Source organism: Mobula hypostoma, chromosome 15 (assembly GCF_963921235.1).
Source record: "Mobula hypostoma chromosome 15, sMobHyp1.1, whole genome shotgun sequence".
NCBI lineage: Eukaryota > Metazoa > Chordata > Chondrichthyes > Myliobatiformes > Myliobatidae > Mobula > Mobula hypostoma.
This window is the reverse complement of record NC_086111.1, coordinates 33,000,063-33,015,075: the sequence shown is the minus strand read 5'-3', so window position 1 is coordinate 33,015,075 and position 15,013 is coordinate 33,000,063. Positions and strand designations below refer to the sequence as shown.

The 15,013-nt window shown below is 42.4% G+C and overlaps 1 protein-coding gene across 2 annotated transcripts in view; it reads right to left on the bottom strand.

The window, feature by feature from the left end:
* The window catches only part of chl1b (cell adhesion molecule L1-like b), a 945,006-nt gene that overhangs the window by 235,644 nt on the left and 694,349 nt on the right, over positions 1 to 15,013 (bottom strand). The gene's annotated exons all lie outside the window — the stretch shown is intronic.

Below are 15,013 nucleotides of genomic sequence, written 5' to 3'. Positions count from 1 at the left end.
ACATTGTGATCAGCATGCCAGGTGAGCTTTCACCAGTGCCATATAATACTGAAGCAGAATGTTCTACTTTTGTCCTCAGTACCCTTCATATTATCAGATGCCAGTCAGTTAGTATTCCTAATTACCTTTAGTAGCTGCATGTTGGCCTCTTGTGAATCTTGCTCTATGAGGCCTCTATTAGGGTCGACCATGTCTACAGTTGTTGGCACAATGCCGCCAGTATGCAATATAAGGCAGTATGATATGGAGGGTAAACTGCTGCTCCTGCAGCAGGATCTCCCACTCCATGCAGCTGAAGAATCCAAAGGAACATCACAGACGGATACAGTTTGGCACCAGCGGCATTACAGCTGTCGCCAGTCAAAATTCAACTCAATATAGGACTGCCTTAGGGACTCCAACTCTGGATTTTTCCACCAGGATTTACTCCTGAATCCTTCCCCAGGAGTGAGTATAGTGGCAAGACAGTGGAGCTTTGAGATCACAGTTTTCTTTCTCCTAGGTGAGTTGCCAACCAGAGCTGACAAGCCCATCTGCCTAAAGCGATTGGTTTTAAGGTGCCAGTAACCCGCTTTTTCCCCTTCTCCTTTCAGTAGAAATGGTTCTACCAGGCTTCATAGCTAAGCCACACATGAAGGCCAAGAGCTGGACCTTGTTGTCAATCTTACTCGATAATTCCCAGATTCCTCTGCTTCCCTGACTCCGTAATCTCTCGCCATTGACATATTATGCTTTTTCATGCTACTGTGGATAATTTCACACTTTCCAACCTAACACTCCATCTGCCAGGCCTTTGTCCACTCACTTAAATTTTCTATATCCCGTCATAGCCTCTCATGCTCTTCTTACAATTTATTTCCATTGACGTATTGACAGATTTTGCAATCAGCAAAATCATTTATATAAACTGTAGAATGCTGAGGCCCAAACACATTGATCTCATAGAACATAATATGCTTATCAGAACAAAAAAATTGCCTTTTCTCTTTTTATTGTGAGTCAGTCTACTTTCCAATCCAACTTATTACCTCTTTCACAGGGTTTTATCTTCCACAATAACATTTGTTCTGGCATGTTTATTAAATGCCTCCAGAAATCTTATTCCATCAACCACTTCTAGTTTATCCATCAAAACTTATTCCTACAATAAATTGATCAAACATGATTTCTCTCTCATGAAACTACCTTGACTTTGCATGATAGCTCTGTTTATTTTCAAAGTGTTGCTCTATGTTTTTTTGATAATAACTTTAACATTTTCCCACTATCAGATGTTAACGCGCATGGATCTTGCTTTCTCTCTACATTATTGAATCAGTTACATCTTTTATTTCCAATCTATTGGAACCTTCTCAAAATTTTGGGAACTTTGGAAACGTAAAACTAGTATATGAAATATTTCACCAACCGTAAATATCATAATTTAGTATTTGAAGTTGAAGTAACTTGAAGTTAGTAATTTTCCGAGTTTATTTTCTCCCTTCTAATTCATGGAGTACAGCTATTTCTGGGATGATAAAGAGATGGGTGATGCAAAATGCTTGTTTATTTATCATTTCCTTGTGTTTATAAACAATACTCTAGATCCACTTTCTACAGGTCCAACACTCACATTGACAATTATTTCCTTTTCAAAATATCTATAAAAACTTCTGATTTGTTATCTCACATCTTAAGATCTGAAAATTTACATTTCTTTTCCAGATTTATCTTATACTGACATTTTAATCATTAATTTTTTAGTCACTCTTCATTGTTTTCATCTTCTATTCACTCTACAGACTAAATAACTGTCTCTGCACAATTTATCCTTTCCTTTTAAGTTTTACAAAGATGAAAAACCACACAGAATTTCAAATTTACAGATTTGAAATACGTTCAAATTTGGCTGGTTAACCTAATAGCCTTGATAAAAATTCTGAAACTTTTTGATCATCTATTGATAAACTGTTAACTGTTCTCTCATTTTACATTCCGGTTAGTTAAAAGTTTTTGCATTTTTTCCCAGGCACATTTCAGATTTAGTCTTAGAAAAGAAGGATAATTCTTGTAACCAGTGTTCACCAAGCCGACAACTCTTTGCTTTGCATCATCACTGTTCTGATTGAAGTGTCAAACCTTCTACTTTTAACAAGCTCCAAATTAAACATGCCGTCATTGATCACATGCCAGAATCTTTAATCAGTACTGTGATCAGAGCAAAACAGGAGAAAAATTAACCAGTTTCCCAATCCACTAGATACAATTGACATTGTCTGTGAACTACAGAGCACGATTTATGATAACTAACATACCACATCCTACATATTCCAGACACATAATACTTTGGATGGAAGGAAATAAAGAAACTGAAGTACCATGACAACGAGCTAAGAATAACATTTGAAAAATAGTTTGAAATGCCTTCAGAATTAAGTTTCCATTCCATGATGGAAACTACATTTGAAAATTCCAATCCACAGAATTAGGTCTGCTAGATTTTAGAATGTTAGACGCCTAATTTATACACAACACCACCACATGGCAAACTCTAACTCATGAGATGGAAATCATCAATCAATTCAGGCCAAAGTCTCACAAATCCCCTGACAGAGAGAAATATTCAAAGTCAGTTGTAATGGCTCTGGAAAAATGGCACAATAGAAGCACCTAACTGATAACTTTCCTACTTTATATTGCTCTGGAGTGGCTCAAGGAAACAAAGATAGCCAAGGACTAATAAGTCAAGTTTATGTAAAACTTTTCAATAAAACATGAATCTGGAGTTCATTTATTGTTCACAAGTTGCAAATTCCATTGCTTCTGACAGAAAGTGCATCCAATTTATTAAGAATCTGCATATGATATTCAGTGTCGGTCCAGCCATAATTACAAAAGATGTTGAAAGATAACAGTTATTCTGCAATTCCAGTATGCTTCTTTTCCTTCCCTCACAGTGGCAAGGTAGGTTTTCCCTAGAAAACAGAAATTGTTCTACCAGCAAGAGGGTATTATTGAAATGGATGGCAGGAATAGAATTAACATTTTGCAGCTATGCATCTCCCCTGAGTATTCCCCAGGTGCCAGTGACAGATTCTGTTTGGATACATTTAACCCCTTTTTATTGGATGAATGCAAGTTACTAAAGATATTGCATGATGTAACAAATACATTTCGAAACACTCTATGAGGCTGAATGGGGTGTATGGGGTGTCTATGGAGGGGTAGCACCTCTGGTGTGGCGGGAGGGGTCCTGCTGTGTCCTTTTTTAGGACAGCTCATCCACCTTTGGTCCCCACCTGGCGCTCAGCTCTCACCTGTGGCTCCAAGTAGCTGTAACAGGCGCAGCAGCCACACCCCGGTAAACTGTCTCGGCAGACGGGCCAAACCAGGTGAGGGTAGCCGACGGGTCTTTGATCCTCGGTGAGGTAGGGGATCTGTCTATCCCAGCATGTGAAGTCTGGCCCTGGCAGATTGAGCGGAGGAGATCGATTAATGGTCCAACGGTCAAGAAGTCAGGCCCAGCAGGCGTTGCGGAGCGCTAAGAGCACGACAAGACACTTAGACATCCTGGTCATCCACTGCAGCAGGAGAGGTCTCCAGCCGTAATGGTTGCCTTTGCCACTGGATCTTCTGCCAAGAGAGTGGGATTGCCCCTGTGCAACGGCTGTTCCACTTAAAACTCCAACACGCACAGGTGTCTGTTGTGTGATTCATCTCAGCCCAAACTCAACTCGCCAAGCAAGCCCTGTGGTGATGGGGGAGTGGCGAAGCAACAGGTGGAGATGACCACGGGCAGTTGTAGTCACAAACCTGCACGTAGGTGGCCTTTGGACCAGTGGTCATTCGTCTCTGTACCCGGGGCAGCAGAGATGTCCAGTAGCATCCAGGGCGACCGGGCAGCCCTTTTAAGGACAGCACTGTCCATCCTCGCATGAGGGAGAGGGTTAGAAAACGTACCCTAAACATTGCCTGCCCCACAACATCTGGCTAGCTAAACGCAGCTGGTGGATCATCTCCTTAGCGGTCAACATGCATCAGGAAAAACAAATCAAAGAAATCTCATCTCTGGAGCCTGGAACATCAGTACCTTGCTGGATAGAGACAAGGTGGCAAGGCCTGAAAGACGAACAGCACTCATAGTGGCCGAACTTCGCCGTTATTGCATTGACGTCGCTGCACTCAGTGAGACCAGGCTTGTGGACCAGGGGAGTAGGTTTTGTAATCAAAACTGCTCTGCTGAAGAACATCCCTACTCTACCCACTGGAATAAATGAACGTATCATGAAGTTCTGCTTTCCTCTCAGCAAGTCCCGGTACATCACCATTGTCAGTGTCTATGCACCAACTCTCATGAGACCAGACGAAGACAAGGAAAGTTTCTACGAGGATCTGGACCAGACTATTCGGACAACCCCCGCCAGCGACAAACTCCTCATCTTGGGCAACTTTAATGCCAGGGTGGGGACAGACAGTGACAACTGGGACGGAATCCTTGGGAGACATGGGGTGGGAAAACTAAACAGTAACGGCCTGCTGCTTCTGAGCAAGTGTGCCGAGCACAATGTGTGCATCACTATCACGATGTTCAGACTTGCAAACAAGTACAAAACAACCTGGATGCATCCCAGGTCCACACACGAGCACCTATTCAACTATGTCATAGTATGCCAGCGTGACCTTCAAGACGTCACCATCACCTGGGACATGTGAGGTGCTGAGTGTTGGACAGGTCACAGGCTGGTTCGGTCAGTCCTCAACCTGCACACAGCCCCTTTGCATCGTATGCAACCAAAGATTGTCAGAGTGTCATTCAACATCGGCAGACTGCAAGACCCAGGTCAAGTCTAACAACGTACTTAATGAAGAACTCTCTGGCAATTCACCGCTTGTGGGAACCTGTTCTGAAAAGTGGATGCAGTTCAAAGATGTCATCACGCAGACTGCAACAACTGTACTCGGACTGAAAACCCAAGTGCCGGTTTGATAAAAACCATGAGACCATTTCAGCAGCCCTTCAGGCCAAGAGCAAGGCCAATGCAGACTGGCAGAATGACCCGTCATCTGTCTCGAGAAATGCAGGGCGAGTGGTGGCAGAGAAAGGCTGAGCAGGTGGAATGCTATGCAGACATGCATGGCACCAGGGAGTTTTTCAGAGCCATAAAGTCAGTTTATGGTCCTTCTAAATCAGGATGCCCTCCCTGGCTGTCATCTGATGGGTTGAGCCTGATCAAAGACCAGGAAGGACTGAAAGACCGCTGGGCTGAACACCTTTCCGACCTGCTCAATAGGCCGTCCACAGCTGATCCTGATGTCTTACAGCAGATCCCTTAGCTGCCAGTTCTGGATGACCTAGACCCGCCGCCCTCTACTGATGAGATTAAGAAAGCGATCTCACAGATGAACTCAAATAAAGCAACAGGGCAGGATGGCATTCCTGCCGAGATCTACAAAGCATTAGGCCCAAATGCCTTACAGGCGTTCCAAGACATCCTGGAAGACATCTGGATCACAGAGGAGATGCCTGATGACTTGCGCGATGCCCGCATCGTGTGTGGCTCTCTACAAAAACAAGGGAAACGAATCAGACTGTGGAAACTACAGGGGTATCTCACTACTGTCCATCGCAGGCAAGACTTTTGCCTGGATTCTCCAGAACAGACTTGTCACTGTCTCGGAAAGGAACCTCCCGGAGGCACAGTGTGGCTTTCGGCCAGAACGGAGTACAGTAGACATGATACTTGCTGTGAGGCAAGTCCAGGAGAAATGCATCGAGCAGAACAAACCTCTTTACTCTGTCTTCATTGACCTGACAAAGGCATTTGACACTGTAAACAGGGAGGCTCTCTGGATCATCCTGAGACGTTATGGATGCCCGAGGAAATTTGTGATGATGATTCAGCTGCTCCACGACGGAATGACAGGACAGGTCCTTTGCAGTGGTGATACGTCAGCTGTATTTGCCATTTCCAATGGGGTGAAGCAGGGCTGTGTACTAGCCCCAGTCCTGTTCAATCTGTTCTTCACTTGCATGTTGTCACATGCTGTCCAAGGTCTGAGGGAGGGAGTGTACATCAGGTACCAATTGGACGGCTCTCTCTTTGACCTTTGCCGCTTGAACGCACAGATGAATTGCCTCCATACAGTCATTCAAGAAACCCTCTTCGCTGATGACTGTGCGCTCCTGGCGCACAAAGACAGTGATCTGCAGTTGATGCTGAACAAATTCTCAGACGCTGCTACGCCCTTTGGCCTATCAGCCTGAACAAGACTGGAGTACTTCACCAGCCCGTGCCAAACACCAACCCCATAGTACCAAAAATCACTGTTGACTACACCCAGCTGACAAATGTAAACAGCTTCAAATACTTGGGAAGCATCATCTTGAGTGATGGGTCTTTGGACAAAGAAATTGACTCCAGGATCAGCAAGGCCAGCCAGGCTCTGGGGAGGCTGTGTACCGGAGTGCTCAATCAACACAACGTCCGCATCTCCACAAAGCTGAAAGTCTACAGAGCTGTGGTCATCCCTTCTCTCCTATATGGATGTGAGATGTGGACTCTGTACCGACGACACATCAAACAACTGGAGAAATTTCACATGCGTGCCCTCTGCTCTATCCTTAGCATTCGCTGGCAAGACCGTGTCTCCAACTTGGAGGTCTTGGATTGCGCGGAGTCCACCAGCATTGAGTCCCCGATCATCAGAGCCTGGATGTGGTGGGTGAGACACGTCATCAGAATGGACGACCACTGTTTGCCTCGCCAGCTACTCTATGGTGAACTGGAGACCGGAAAGAGGCTGCAAGGTCGTCCACGCAAGCACTACAAAGACGCTGTGAAGGAAATCCTATGCTACTGTGACATCTCACCAAGGGAACTGGAAGCTGTGGCTGCTGACAGAACCTGCTGGCGAGTCCTATGCTATGAAGCCTACACCAGTTTTGAAGACAGGCACTGCCAAAAGCTGATGGAAAACCGTGAGGGGCGTCACAGAACAGCAGCCACAATTATTACAACAACAGACTTCCAGTGCCCCCATTGTGCTAGACTCTGCGCTTCCAGACTGGGACTGCAGAGCCACCTCCGTGTCCACAGATGAACTGCACCGCCGCGTGTCTTCTTCCAATCCGAAGGATTACCACACGAGTCTGAATCACATTTGTTATTTTATCACCTGAGTCATACTGTATAAATTAAGGCAAAGCCGGGCGGCATCACCAACTACAACTCATCCCTTCCTGATGAACAATGCATTCTATGCATGTTTTGAACAGATGGAGACTGGTATATCACCACCCACCCCATCATCCTCTAATGCAGCTGGGCCCACAATTACCGTTGTGGACATAAAATCAGAATTAGGTTTAATATCACCAACATGTGTGGTGAAATTTGTTGTCTTTGTAGCAGCAGCACAATGTACCACATATTAATAGAGAGAAAAAAAATCAAGAACTGCAATAAGTATATATCAAGCAGGAAACCTCATCCTGTAAATTTCATTGAATAGGTAAGTTAAGTAAGTACTGAGAAAATAAAAATAAAAAGTAGTGAAGTAATGTTCTTGGGTTCAATGTCCATTCAGAAATCAGATGGCAAAGGGGAAGAAGCTGTTCCTAAATTGGTGGATATGTGCCTTCAGGCTCCTATACCTCCTTCCTGATGGTAGCAATGAGAAGAGGGCATGTTCTGAGTGATGAAGGTCCTTAATGATGCCTTTAACATCCTTGGAGATGTGCTGGATACTATGAAGGCTTGTCCCCATGATAGAGCTGACTAAGTTCACAACTTTCTGCAGCTTCTTTTGATCCTGTGCAGTAGCCATCCCCCCACCCTCCATACCAGGCATTAATGCAGCCAGTTAGAATGCTTTCCACGATATATCTGTAGAAATTTGTGAGCATCTTTGGTGACATACCAAATCTCCTCAAATTCCAAATGAGGTATAGCCGCTGTCGTGCCTTCTCTGTAGCTGCATCGATATGTTTGGCCCAGGATAGATCCTCAGAGATATTGACACCCAAAAACTTGAAATTGCTCACTTTCTTCACTTCTGATCTCTCTATGAGGACTGATGTGTTTTCCCTCATCTTATCCTTTCTGAAGTCCATGGTCAATTTTTTGGTCTTACCGACGTTAAGTGTAACGTTGTTGCTGTGACACGACTCAGCTAGCTAATATATCTCACTCCTATGTGCCCTCTCGTCACCATCTGAAACTCTGCCAGCAATAGTTGTATCTTCAGCAAATTTATAATTGGCATTTGAGCTGTGCCTAGCCAGATAGTCATGGATGTAAAGAGAGTAGAGCAGTGGGATAAGCACACATCCCTGAAGTGCGCCAGTGTTGATGGTCAGTGAGGTGGAGAAGTTGTTTCTGATCTGCACAGATTGTGGTCTTCTGATGAGGAAGTCAAGGATCCAGTTGTAGAGGGAGGTAACAGACCCATGTTCTGGAGCTCAAAATTGTAGGAATGATTGTGGTAAACGCTGAGCAGTAGTCAATAACTGCATCCTGATAAAGGTATTTATATTTTCCAGGTGATCCAAATTCGCGTGAAGAGCCAATGAAATTGTATCCACTGTAGATCTAATGTGGAGATAGGCAAATTGCAATGGGTCCAAGTCCTTGCTGAGACAGGAGTTAATCCTAGCCATCACCAACCCCTTTTATGTATGTACGTATGTATGCATTTATTTATTTATTTGGAGATGCAGCACAGAATAACCCTTCTGGCCGACTGAGCCGTGCTGCCCAGTAATCTACTGATTTAACCCAAAACTAATTATAGGACAAATTACAATGACCAATTAATCAACTAACCAGTACATCTTTGGACTGTGGGAGGAAACCGGAACACCTGAAGGAAACCCACTTGCACACACGAGAAACGTACAAGCTTTCTTATAGAGGATACTGGAATTGAACTGCAAACTTCAGAGAGTTAACCAGTGGAAAGCATCTGGCCTGGATTTTGTACCTGGTCATGTCTCAGATGCTGTGTAGATTAGCTGGCAGGTGTACTGTAGACTACTGCCCAGTGGTTCTGATATCTACTGTCATGAAGTGCTTTTAAAAGCTGTTTATACTACATATTAACTCCAGCCTCCCAGACATCATTGACCCATTGCACTTCATCTACCACTAAAAAAGATCTATAATAGACATGATCTCCCTGGCCCTGCGCTCATCTCTGAAGCATATGGATAACATAGACACCTACATTAAACTATAGTTTATTGACTACAGCTCCACCTTCAAAACTAAAGTTCCAAGCAAACTCATCCCAAAACTCTGAGACCTGAGAGTCAAAACCTCCTTCTACAATTGGATCCTTGACTTCCTGACCAATAGACCACAATTAATAACGCAGCCACACATCCACCACAATTGTTCTCAACGCTGGTGCTCCACAATGTTGTGTCCTCAGACCCTTTGTCTATTTCCTGTAGACTCATGACAGGGTGGTCAGATTCTGCTCTAACTCCATCTACAAGTTTGCAGATGATACCACTCTTGTGAGCCATACCTCGAATAATGATGAGTTGTAGTACAGGAAGGGAAGAGAGAGCTTAGTAACATGGTGTCTTATTAACAATCAATGTCACCAAAACAGGGGAGCTGATCATTAACTTCAGGAAGGGGAGCAGTTCAAATGTTCCTGTCATCATCAATAGTGCTAAGGCTGAGAAGTTTGAGAGCTCTTACTTTATAGGAGTGAACATCACCAACAGCCCGTCCTGGTCAAACTATGTATATTCTATGACCAAGAAAGCTCAGTAATGTCTCCACTTCCTCAGAAGGCTACAAAACAATGGCATGACCCTCCCAAACCTTGCCAAATTTTGCTCAACCACTATGGAACACATGCTTGGTGTGGTAACTGCTCTGCCTGTGACTGTGAGAAACTTTTGAGGGATATGGACATAACTCAGCACATCACAGAAACAAGATTCCCCTCTGTGGACTGTTTTTATTTCTCACTGTCTCAGTAATCAGCCAGCATATTCAAAGACAACACTCAACCTGAATATTCCCCTTTCTCCACTCTCCCATTGGGTAAAAGACACAAAAACCATAAGACCATAAAGGACTGGAGTGGAATTAGGCTATTGGGCCTATCGGGTCTGCTCCACCATTCAATAATGGCTGATTTATTTTCCCTCTCAACCCCACTCTCCTGCCTTCTCCATATAACTTCTGACACCCTTACTAATCAAGAACCTATCAACCTCCACTTTAAGCATACCCAATAATTTGGCCTCAACAGATGAACAAAGCTGAAGGCACATTCCACCAGGTTCAAGGACAACTTCTTACCTGCTACTTTAAGACCATTTAATTGTTCCCTAGTATTATAAGATGGACTTCTGACTTCACAATCTACCTTTTTATGATCTTGCACCTTATTGAAGACCTGCAGTGCACTTTCTCTGTAGCAGTTACACTTAATTGATCATTCTGAAATTGTTTAATCTTGTACTACCTCAGTGCACTGTATAAATTGACCTGTATGGGCAGAGAAGAAGACCTCAGCGCATACGACAATAATAAATCAATTCACATTCCAATTTTTCACATTATCAATTTGTACAGCTACTTAATGCAAAATCAACAGTTGGTGTACTATTTAAAATATTTCCTATTTTCTGAACAAATTCAGTAAACTTGCTAAAGAACACTAACAATTAACAAAAAATAATTTATAACGTTTGTTTATAAAAGGAGCAGGGTGGAACAGCGTAAGTATGCCGGACTTTTAGCCTGGAGGTCAATGGATTGAAACCATCTTCTGCTACATGCCTTAGCATTCAGACACCACCTGACCTGCCGAGTGTTTCAAGCAATCTTTCTTTTTTTCCCAGTTTTCCTGCTTTGCAGTTTTTTTTTTGATTTTATTTTGTTCTGCAGAGAGTGATTCATTTGAAATTAGTTTGGTATGCTGGAGCATTCTTTTAGCAAAGGCACTGCTTAAGAACTGAGACTGTGAAGAAAAGATGCCTTTGGAATATATATGCATCTGATATGAGATCTGCAAGCAACTGAATGGATTTTATGTATATGTTTGGAATTACATTTGCAAGCTATTGAAAGTATTCTTCTTGTGAAATGGAGAAATGTTGCAAAGAGGTAATTTGCATTAATAGAAAACAGTAATGAATCCTGTCCCAATATTAATAAATACATGATAATAACCCAAGATGAGATTTGGTGGAATGAGAAGGGACAAAATCCTTCCTGTGAAAATGTAATCTTTTTCTTCAATTTGGTGAGTTATCTGATTGTATGATGGCTTATCCAAGAGTCAACAAAAATAGATATTTTGTTACACTTCTACAATTTACATATTCTATCATGACCAAAATTATGATATATCAAATATACCTTCTGGCCATGTCAAGTTTCCTCTTTACTGGTATTAACCGTAAATTGTCTCAGTGTGATGATTAAATTAGTATTTCCCTATATTACAATTCTTTAGTTTGGTATAACATCTTACATTTAGCATTTCATTAAAGGTTATGAGATATTTCTATTTACCCATTTGATGCAGATAACCTTGAGCCAATCAGCATATATTACATATCCTTATTGCATCTCCAAAGGTGCTGATGCAACACTGGCTCCATATGGCCCAAGTGTACCCACAGTGTTGTTGAATTTGGGAGTCCCATGACTTTGACCCAAGGAAGTTAAAGATAGTGATACATTTTCAGGACAGAATGGTGTTTGAATCGGAGATGAACTTCTATTATTGTACCGTGGAGAACATTCTGGCAGGCTACATCACTGCACAGGACCGAAAGAAGCTGCAGAAGGTTGTAAATCTAGTCAGCTCCATCTTGGGCACTAGCCTACAAAGTACCCAGGACATCTTTAATGAGCAGTGTCTCAGAAAGGCAGCATCCATTATTAAGGACCTCCAGCACCCAGGGCATGCCCTTTTCTCACTGTTACCATCAGGTAGAAGGTATAGAAGCCTGAAGGCACACACACAGCAATTCAGGAAGAGCTTCTTCCCCTCTGCCATCCAATTCGTAAATGGACATTGAGTCTTTAGACACTACCTCACTTTTTCAAATAAACAGTATTCCTGTTTTTAAAAATCTATTCAATATACGTAATTGATTAACTTATTTATTTATTATTATTATTATTTGAATTTAATTTTTTTCTTCTGCTAGATTGTGTATTGCATTGAACTGCTGCTGCTAAGTTTCACATGCCGGTGAAAATAAACCTGATTCTGATTCTGACGTGCAACTCAGAGAGGAAACTGCTTGCAGGCATTTCCATGAGTTTACTGGTTGTTGTGGAAGAAGTTCTGATGATCTACATGCAGTGCATTTTGTACATGGACAGGCTAAAGCCACCGTACACTGGCCATGGAGGGAGATTAGGTGCCAATCAACTGAGCTGCTTTCTTCTGAAATGTTTTGAGTGTTGGAGCTGCACTAGCATTCTATAACACTCGTAACTTATTTATGGTAGAAAGGCTTCAGAGTTTCAGGTGTCAGTAAATAACCAGGGGCACCCAGCCTGATAAAGTATTTATAATTATAAATTCTAAGTGGGCCCTTCTTTATACCTCAATGAATAAAAGCTTGCATTGATTTGCCCTGTGTCAGCTGGAGGAAATACAACGCCTTTTGCATTACTTATCAAACAAGCATGTGATATAAATAATGCTACAGCAGGGCTTAAAAATTCTTTAGGGTATATAGTGTGTAATTCTTGCTCAGCAAAGCATGGTTTGCAATCATCAAAGCTTGTGACTTATCAATCTTCTTCCACTCTCAAATGCATTATTGTAACATTTTTGTATTACATTTAAGCAGGAAATTGCATGGAAATGATAGAAGAATGGACTATTATTACTGGAATTGTATGTGTAAACCAAATACATCAGTAGCAAAGTGTAATCATGATTACTTAATATTTTTCCCCTTCAATCTATCTTATCTTCCCCACCTAAAAAGAATCAAAAGTTCAAAGTTATAACAAATTTTATTGTCAAAGTACATATATGTTACCATATATAACCCTGAGATTGATTTTCTTGTGAGCATATTTAACAAATCTATAGAATAGTAATTATAACAGAATCAATGAAAGATCAACCAGAGTGCAGAAAATAACAAACTGTGCAAATATAAATATAAATAAATCGCAAGAAATATGGAGAACATGGCATAATGAAATAAAGAGTCCTTAAAGTGAGATAATTGGTTGTAGGAACATTTCAATGATGGGGCAAGTGAATGTAGTTATCACCCTTTTATTCAAGAGCATGATCGTTGAGGGCTAATAACTGCTCCTAAACCTGGTGATGCAAGTCCTGAGGCCCTTGTTCCTTCTACTTGATGACAGCAACAAAAAGAGTGCATGACCTGGGTTATGGGGATCTCTGATGATGGATGCTGCTTTCCTATGACAGCATTTCATGCACAGATGCTCAGTGGTTGGGAGGGCTTTACCCATGACATACTGGGTCAAATCTACTATATTTTGTAGGATATTCCATTCAGAGCCATGCCAGGCCATGAAGCAGACAGTCAATAAACTCTCCACTACACATCTGTAGAAGTTTCTCAAAGTTGTAGATGTTATGCTGTACTCCAAAGGAATTAGAGGTGCTGCCGTGCTTTCTTTGCAATTGCACTTATGTGCTGAGTCCAGGACTGGTCCTCTGAAATAGTAACACAGATAAATTTGAAGTTACTGACCCTCTGCACCACTGATCCTCCAATGAGGACTGGCTCATGGACCTCTGGTTTCACCCACCTGATACCTATACTCAGCTCCTTGGTATTACTGACATTGAATTAGAGACTGTGGTTACACCAATCAGCCAAATTTTCAGTCTCCGTCCTGTGTGCAGATTCATCACCACCTTTGATTTGGCCCACAGCAGCAAACTTGAATATGGCATTGGAGCTGTGCTTGGCCACAGAGTAAAGTGAGAGAACAGGGGGTTATGCACACAGTCCTGTGGTGCACCTATGTTAATGGATATCATAGAGGAGATGTAGTTGCTAACCCTAACTGACTGGGATCTACAAGTGAGGAAATCCAGGATCCAATTGCATAAGGAGGCATTGAGAACAAGGTCTTTAAGCTTATTGATTAGTTTTGAGGGGATGATGGTATTGAATGCTGAGCTGTAGTCAATAAAGAGCTCCCTGATGTATGCATCTTTGCTGTCCAAATGTTCCAGGATTGAGCGAAAAGCCAATGAGATGGCACCTGCTATGGACCTGTTGCTCTGGTAGACAAATTGGAGGGGATCCAAGTTGCTTCTCATGCAGGAATTGATATGTTTCATCACCAAACTATCAAAGCACTTCAGCACTGTGGATGTAAGTGCAACTGGCTGTTAGTCATTGAGGCAGGTCACCATGCTCTTCTTGGTCACCGGTATAATTGAAGCAAATGGGTACCACAAACAGCCGAAGCGAGAGGTTAAAGTTTTCAGTGAACACACCAGTCAGTTGATCTGTAGGTCATTGGTACATTGCCAGGTACCCCAACTAGGCCAGATTCTCTCTGTGGATTTATCCTCCTGAAGGTGGCCTGCACATCAGCTTCAGAGATTGACATCATTGGATCATTGGAGGAAGCGGGGTTTTGCGACGGTTTCTCCATGTTCTGATGGTCAAAAAGAGCATCAACGGCATTGAGCTCACCTGGGAATGAAGCCCTGCAGTCTCCCATGTTGCTTGATCAAGCTTTGCAGGAGGTGATAGCATTCAAGACCTGCCATGGCTGTCGAGCATCCCTCATTGATTCAAGCTGAGTCCGGAATTTCCATTTCACCTGTGAGAAGGATTTCCTGCACCTCTTGTAGCTTTCTTGGTCTCCAGACTTGAACGCCTCTGATCTGGCTCTCAGCAGAACTACTTTATATCTGCAACATTTCACTACTAACCCAAGGATAATGAGGTCAATAGTAACATATTGAAAGCCATGTCAGCAAAGATGAAAACAAATATCTTTTAAAAAATAGTAATTTTAAATCTGTTCAGGTGAAT